This window comes from Callospermophilus lateralis, chromosome 15 (genome assembly GCF_048772815.1).
Source record: "Callospermophilus lateralis isolate mCalLat2 chromosome 15, mCalLat2.hap1, whole genome shotgun sequence".
Classification (NCBI taxonomy): domain Eukaryota; kingdom Metazoa; phylum Chordata; class Mammalia; order Rodentia; family Sciuridae; genus Callospermophilus; species Callospermophilus lateralis.
The window spans coordinates 46,900,984-46,909,714 of NC_135319.1; positions in this window are offsets into that span (position 1 = coordinate 46,900,984).

Below are 8,731 nucleotides of genomic sequence, written 5' to 3' on the forward strand. Positions count from 1 at the left end.
TCTCTGGTTCTTTGAGCTCCCTCTGGATTTCAGGACTCCAATCCCTCTTTACTGTGATTTTCATTGGGAGAACTTTAAATGATTTTATAAAAACTGCAAATGTACAAGGTAATTGAGTCTTCTGTTTTATTACCCTGAGCTGCCTGGACCTTGCCTGGCCTCCTCCTCACTCACAGAGCCGCCAGAATAAAGTTGGAAGTGTTTGTGCTGGTAATATATAGGACTTAATTAACCTGGCCTTTTATAGCATTTCCAATGGAGGGTTGGAACGAACTTCGAGGCAGCTTGAGAAAAGGGAAGGGGGGCCGGGGTGGGAGTATGTATGTGTATGTACAACACTTGATGTTGGTTTTCCCCTCCTGTTCTTTCCTCCAGTACTTTAATCAGCACTTAATGACCCAGTCGAAAATTCATCATTCGGACCCAAGCTGGTGGGAAGGCCTAGAGGGGAAGGCTGCCTTTCTCCCTGCCTCTCGTACCCCGCACAAGTCAGTGAGTCCCTACTATGCCAGCCACATTCCAGAAACTTCCAGCAGAGCTTAATCCTGCTCATTTTAAGTAGGAGACAATGAATGGACATTAACTAATGGACTCCCTGTGTCGCCAGCTAACAGTGTCCCCTACTCCAGTGTGAACCAACCTGAGATGGGTCCAGTAGAGCATGTCCCCATTACCGGGACCCAAGACTGAGTTAATGTCCTACCCAGCCTGCTCCTCCCTCTCCGATCCCCAACATTTCTACTCCATTCCTGTCAGTACAAAGCTGGGTGTAAACTGGATACCCTTCTAAACCAGCCCAGGAAAAAGTGACTCAATTCAGATCCACCCCGGGCACAGAAGGAAGGGTGTTTAACTGCCAGCGTGCCTTCATGTCTTACAACTATTATTTTCGGGAGACTTCCAAGCGAGGGCAGTTAGGGTAAGTGCCTCTCACCAGCTGCCTGCTCAGACCATGCTCCAGATACCCTGGCTCATAAATCCTGCCCCAACACTGCCGAGCACTTACATCATCCCCAAACCTCATGCAACAATTCGATTTGGAAATAAAAAGGCAGGTGTTAATTGACTCACTCCCTTTGCCCCTTTGTGGTGCCCCTGACCCTCGATAGCTTTTAACCTTGCAGTTAATAAAAGTTTGGGGCCCAGTCCCAGCACAGTTCCTCATTCATTCTTTCATAACGTCAGCACATTCTTCCTGAGTGAGTGTAATGCACAAGTCACTGGCCAGACCCTTCGAGGGGGAGGATTAAGTGGCCAAAGATGAGCGAGAAGCATTCCATGCCTCAGGAAGGCCTACAGAGGATGGCCACAGATAACACGAACTTGGGCAGCACATGCTGTGGGCTCTCAGGGAAGGCCTGGGTGCAGCCAGAATTCTGGAAGAGTCTCCTGTTCTTGAGTTGGTCCACCTAGCACCTATACCTCCTCCAAGAATACCCAGGTTCTCCTTTGGGGAACTCACATTTTTCACTAAATTTGTCATTCCAAATGGGGCTGAATGTTGGGTGCCCAGGGGTCCGTCCATGAGTATAGCTAGCCAATCAAAGCAGGTTGGCCCCTGGTCACAGACAGATTAGTTCAGCTACCAGCTTGGGACTGGAGCTCGGCCAGGAGTTGCTATTGCTCAACTCCCGGGAAGCAGACACTCTTTCCATTGGGACTGGTCCCAAGTAAACAGCAGTGGCCTGCTGGTGCCCATTTACCCTCACCTAGGGGAGGCTTCCTGAACCCCAAAGCAAAGCCACTGCTTCATTCTCTCTCTGCGAAAGTGGCTATGGCTTTAGGCCCTGGCTGTCTCCTGTGCCACTGTGAGTAGATCTGGGTTTTCCAGTGTGTATACAATCTCATGTCCAAGTGACCCTTTGTCCACCTTCAACTAGTCTGTGCCCTGGAAAGTCAAGGAAAGGAGAGCTGAGTGATGGGAACCAAAAGATGGTTGAGGAGGCTGGGGAGCTGGATCCAGCCTGCCTAGGGCCAGACAGCTCTTGAACTTTGATTGCATTGAACCAGAAAATGGCCTGGGCTCTCTTCCTTGGTTTACACTTGAGTGAGTCAGATTTCTCTGAATTTATGTTGCATTCCAGCCTCTGGGTTCCAAGATTTCTAGGTGCAGGAATCAATTGGAAGCTATTCTTGTCCTCCCCCAACTCAAGGGTGGGCCAAGGAGACAGGGGCTTCTGTCCACTTTCCCATTTGTGATAGAGTCAGGGCACTTCAGGGTCAGGGCCCTGAGAACATAAGTTGAGGGGGCACTGCTGCTTTGTGGGACTCTAAGAGTGAGTCCTCCTTAAATTTTGCAGCTTGGGCTCCTCTTGCTTTTCCCTAGTCCTGGCCTTGTTCAAGACACTAGGGGTCCACTCCCACCTGTTCCTAACCCCAGCCTGAAGAATTCATAGTTGATGACTGTTGTCTCCCTTCCACCCTTGACACACACACACACACACACACACACACACACACACACTGGCGGAAAACGTGGCTCATTCTCTGAACCTTGGAAGATAATGTTCCATAGAGGCCTGTTCTGGGGATTTACAGAGTCAAAGCAGTGCAGAATCCAATGCCACTCTTTCTAGCCCAAGTATCCTTTAAGGGTAGTTGACCTACAGCATCCATGTTTGAGAAGAGGCTCAGGCACACAGAAATCAAACCAATGAAAACTCTTCACATTACAGTGGGATCAGGAACCATTTGGGACACTATATTTACTGTTCTCATTATCTATTTATGTCCCTCCATGATTACAATTGTTTTGTAAGAAGAGATCTTCCCTGGTTATGGACTAGTTGAAGGACAGAGAGACAGGCCCATGGACCTGGGGGACCCCTCTTGGGATAATATACACACCTGAAAACCCAGCTGTGCTCATTGTGGTGCAGAGAAGCTGGGGCCAGAAGTCAGAGCACCCCGTCATTAGTACCAGCTGGCTCTGTCTTCAAGGGTGACTCTTCACTCCCCTGTTAACCTCTGTGTGATGCAGGATGGGCTCTGGGGCAGAGATCTGGTTACAGTTCTTGCTCTTACTAACTTAGGCAAGTCTCACTCTGAGATTGTTTCCTCATTGTTATTCCTTGGTGGGAATCATTAAGATGCTTTCCTCTTAGATTGTTTTAGGATTGAATGAGAGAATGAAGTGCTCAACACAGAGCCTGGTGTAAATTCTCAATGAATTATTGCTGTTAATATTGTTATATCAAGCAAGAGAGCATTTAGAAGATCAAAAATATTGCCACACTCATTCTAGATCCATTCCCAACCCTCTGAGAACTGACAGTTGTGGTTTTCAGAGGATTAGAAAAATAATGTGGAGCTGGATGTGGTGCACGCCTGTAATCCCATCTACTTGGGAGGCTGAAGCAGGAAGATCGCAAGCTTGAGGCCAGCCTCAGCAACTTAGTGAGACCCTGTCTCAAATTTAAAAAATAATAAATAAAAGGGGTTGGGAATGTGACTCAGTGATCAAGCACCCTTGGGTTTAATCCCTGGTACCAAAAATGAACGAACAAACCAAAAACCCCAACCCAAACCAAAACAAACCACTGCCAACAACAACAAGAACCAATGTGAATTCAATACCAACTCTGAAGGGGGAAGAGCAAGGGCCTGCATTTTCAGTTTTGAGGGTTCCCACTCATCCAACCACAGCAGCACCTCCATCAGGGTTCTGTTTTCTCAATGGATGCCTTTTCTAAAAATTCTGCAAGGAAACTTGTACCCCTCAGATATACTTGGTAACCCTTAAACCATTACATTGTTAATGTCTTTTCTGATGTGCACCCCTTTCTCTAGTTAGATCATCGGCCTCTTGGAGATAGGGACAGCTTTGGACTTCGCGAAGCCTTCACATGTCTAGGAAGAGAACATCAGTCTCAGGCTCGGGAGCCTGATAGCTGCCCACCTGGAGGATACCATGTGCCTGGGGAAGACAAAATAGAAAGCACAAGAGTCATTACTGGGGATGAAGAGTATCTCCGCTTTGCAGCAGGAAACTCTTACTCTTTTTGGACATTTGGAATATTCAGAAAGTTCTTTCCGAAGTAGCGGCAGTCAGAAGGACCTAGGGCACTCTTTTACCAAGAGCCCTTCCCAAGGCTGCAGTGGCCCTGGGTAGCCAGCTCAGCCTTCCTCCCAGCCCCAGGGCTGCGACTGAACAATGTCAGCTTCTTAATAAAATCAGCACCAATGCCAAGCCCTAACTCCACTGGAGAAATAGCCCTGCGCCCCTCAATCCCATTAACATTTCACACCTTAATGCGGCCATATTTTTGGAAAGCCAATATGAGCTGAGTAGCTTATTGGTATGCAGCTCTGGCTGGGGGTGGAGGCTCTGGGGAGGGGGGCACTCTGGAAAGGGGATGTAATTAAGCCTCAGAATGTTCAATATATGCCCCAAAAGGGGGGTACTCAGGGGTGCGAGAGCAAGAACGATGGGCTTGTCCAGAAGCTTTGCGCGAACAAAAGCTTGAGTGTTGCTGGGAAGTCCCACCGTGACTCCCACCCTGGCCCACCCATGCCCCCACCTGAGCAGGGCCACCCACTCACCCTTTGGGTATCTAACTTCACATTTCCCAAGCAGGTCCTATCGGCAGCTCTTCTCAGATAAAATACATCATCATTTGCTCCATTAGAAAATAAATGTATGGCTATATTATGGGATTTGCATTCCATTACCTTGGTTTGCATGCCATAAAACATTTATTACACCCTTGGGCTAAAGTCTTAATAATGACTGGGTGCAAGGCACTAATGTGGTGCTAGTCTTGCTCGGGAACCAGAGATTAATGCCTTTTGATGTCACCCAGCTAATAGTTGTGCTCACCAATTTGTCCCATCAGAAGACATTAGAATCAGGCCCTGCATGAGGGTGGGGGACCACTGTTGGGCTTTGGAGGGAGCCAAGTCTCCTCCTCTCTGCCCTGCTACCTGGTCTTTCTGAGAGTGAAATTTCAGCATTCTGCTCTTCAATACCCCATTCCATGGTCACACTAGCCCCCAGCTTTGGGCAAGTCCCCACCCAAAGCTGCAATGTGAAAGATTGTGAGAGATGCCATCAGGGGTTTAAATGCCTGCTTTCCTGCTAGACAGCAGTAGAGGTGACTGCAAAAGCAGGGGGCATGTACACACACACACACACACACACACACACATATACACATACACACATACACACACCCTTTCTCTGTTAAGAACTTTATTTGCCAGGCTTGCCCCATTCAGATCCCTGTGGAAGCCCAGTACAGGAGTCCACCTTCAGCCCACAGCCAGGCCTACTCACAGCTCCTACCTGGGACACAGGACCTGGGTGCGAGCCGTACAGGCCCTTTGTGGGTTCTCTGTGGCTTTGGGGCAGTCTCTGGGGCTAGGCCCTGAGAATGTTCTGTTTGTGGGTTGTTGTGATTCTCTGTGGGGTCCTGGGCTAGGGACGCCCCTACCTTTTTTATTCAAGGTGTGTGGCCAGGAGATGACTAGTCATTTAAACTTTCTGTTTCTCCACATGTGTAAGCTAGCATTTAGTGTGTGTGTGTGTGTGTGTGTGTGTGTGTGTGTGTGTGAGCAGGAGGGGTGCTCTTTGGATTCTGCATCCTGTAAGACAGTCCCATGCAATGAATAATTCTCCTGTGTCTCATGGAACTTTTGAAAATTCTGCCCAGGTCTCTGTGTTCTCCACAACTCTAGGGGGCACCATTCCCTTAAGTGAGGAAGTGAAGGGTGGTGCAGAGCACAATCTGCACAGCTATCGGAGAGGTCCTGGGCTTGACAGCGATCCCAGTGGAAAGGTGTGACTTTACAGTGGCCTGACTTGGAACCTAGCTTTGTTGGACTTCAAGAATTTTTGCATGGCTGTTAACACACCCTGTATTTTCTAGATTCTGGGCATGTACTTTTGGAGCAACCAAGGGGAATAGCCTGTGTGGTACACGGAGCCTTATCTAGAGCTGCTTGCTCACCAGTTCTGAAACTGCTCTCCATGGAGGGAGCGTACCACTGTGGCTTCTGTCTCCAGCACACTATCCTGTGGCACTGAGAGCTGCCCTGTTGGGCGGTTTTATGTGTAGCTGCTAGCTTTCCACTTCTTCATGATTCCTAAGCATTTACATATTGAAATATGTATTATGCTATTATAACTTACTTTCCTTAATTTCTCCCTTATATTACAGTTGGGTCAATATATTGATTCTTTAAAAAAATTATGTGGATAGGTTAGTTATATTATCTCTGCTTTCCATTCTAGGATAGTAAATGGGAGTGACAGAACCTGACAATAAAAGGAGGCCGTGGTTCTGATGGGTGGGAAGCCACTCTGCGGCACCTGCTCTAGGAAGGCCACTCTGACGGCGGTCAGCCCACACCCCACCCAAAGCCTGCCTTTCTTCCTCCTTGAAATGAAGTGCTTTGTTATTCCAATTTTCTATGATTTTTTCCCTGGAACATCTCAGGAACGATCATGTCAATTGTGTCCCTAGTAAATTCATAAGGCTCCCCAAGGACAGCCTTGAAGTGGTGGCTTTTCATGGTCCTGAAATGAACAAGTCCATGGGGGACAGGGCCTCTGTGGGCAAGTACCAGGAGAGGGCCTCCACAGCACAGTAACAGAGTTCAGGAAACCCCAGCCCTCAGCTCAGAGCGCTGGGGCAAAATGGAGAGCCCCAGACCCAAGAAGAGGAACTTCACCATAGTTTTGGCAAAGTAAGGACTGAGTGGGGGAAGGAAATAGTAAAAAAAAAAAAAAAAAAAAAGTCACTGAAGAAACAAACCGTTCAAGGTCTGGGACTATTTAAGATCAGCTTATGAGAACTCCAAGACAAGATATGTTGAGGAATAAAAAAATATATTTTTAATGTGATGAGATGGTGACTTCAAAACCCCTGGTAAGCTGGGGATGCAGCTCCGTGGGCGTGCACTTGCTAGCCTGGGCAAGGCCTGGATTTGATGCCCAGTGCCACAAAAACAAAAGAAAATCTAACAAACCCCCAGATGCTTCTGGGGCAAAGACACATCCTTCATAAATGGGAAAATTGGCCAACTACAGAGGACAGGGTCTTGGTAAGTTAATGGATGGTGGCACCAGAAAGGGCTTTGAAGGGGGACTTTCCTCTTGGGAGCTGCACTTACAATGTCGGGGGGGACAACACACATTCCCAAGACAGAGTCCCTCCATTCTAACCTGGGGCAGCAATGGGCCTAGGACCCAGAGGGAAGGAGGCAGTGCCCGGTCTCCAGTTATTTCTAGGAAGTCCCCAAATGGACGCAATGATCTATGTAGTTTTCTAAAGAGAGAAGAAAAGAAGTGGTTAGTTAGATACCTGCTGCAATTTGGGGAGCTGACTTTTCAGTGTTTACATGTTTCACTTTTAGAGAAGAATGAACCAAAATTCAATGGAAATGTAGAGGGTGTCAGAATTCCATCCCTGGGGTCCCCCTGGGCTCAGCCTGCCTGAGTTCTTATCCTAGCCCCACTGCTGAGTAGCTGAGCGACCTTAGTTACATAACCTCTCTGTGCTTTGGTTTCTTTCCCTCTGAAATGGGGATAGTAACATCATTTTACTGGGTTCTGGAAGTGAATATGGTATAGGAAAATGTTAGAACACTATGGTGGCATATGGTGAGTGCTCAATGGCTGTTATTTTAAATTTTTTTTCGTTTGTTCTTTTTAGTTATACATGACAGTAGAATGTATTTTGACATATCATACATACATGGAGTATAACTTTCCATTCTTGTGGTTGGATATGATGTGGAGTTACACTGGTCATGTATTCATATATGAATATAGGAAAGTTATGTCTGATTCATTCTACTGTCTTTTCTATTCCTATCCCCCCTTTCTTACCCCCCAATTCCCCCCTGTCCAATCCAGTGAACCTCCACTCCTTCTCCCAGACCTGACAGCCTATTATTAATCAGCATCCGCATATTAGTGAAAACATTCAGCCTTTGATTTTGGGGGATTGGCTTATTTCACTTAGTATGATAGTCTCCAGTTCTATCCATTTACTTGCAAATGCCATAATTTTATTCTTCTTTATGGCTGAGTAATATTCCATTGAGTATACATACCACATTCTCTTTATCCGTTCATCTGTTGAAAGGCACTTAAGTTGGTTCTATAGCTTAGCTTCAATAACTATTCTTCGAGCAGTGGCATATGTCTATAATCCCAGTGAATTGGGAGGCTGAGGCAAGTGAATCATAACTATGAGGCCAGCCTCAGCAATTTAGATACTCTTTCAAAATAAAAAGGACTGAAGATGTAACTCAGTGGTAAAGCACCCTACACTTCAGTCTCCAGTACCATATAAAACAAAACAGAACATCCTAAAACAAAAATCTTTCTTGTAGTTGTCATTACTCCCCACCAAAAAGGGCTAGGTTTTATTAGTTCCTGGTCCCTTCCTACTGATTAACCAATGAAGGGTGGCTTTAGGAACAAAAAGAAGCAGCCAAGGGAGATATATTTGCCTTCTACCTTCCCCAAGAAGCCAGGGTAGAGGCCAAGTGCCCTGGTTCTGGTTCAGAACAGCAGGTGCATTTGAAGTGGGGATTAGCCACGTGGCCCTAAAGATTCAGTTGGTAGGAGATAAAGAGTGATCGTGCTACTATGGAAGTAATCTATATAGTCAATCTGTGCCCCAGAACATTTTGATTAGAGGACACTGTGTTCAGAAGGAGACTCTCTCTTGGCCAGGGGAGAAAACAGGATTTATATCTTTTGTATGTACCACTGCTCAAT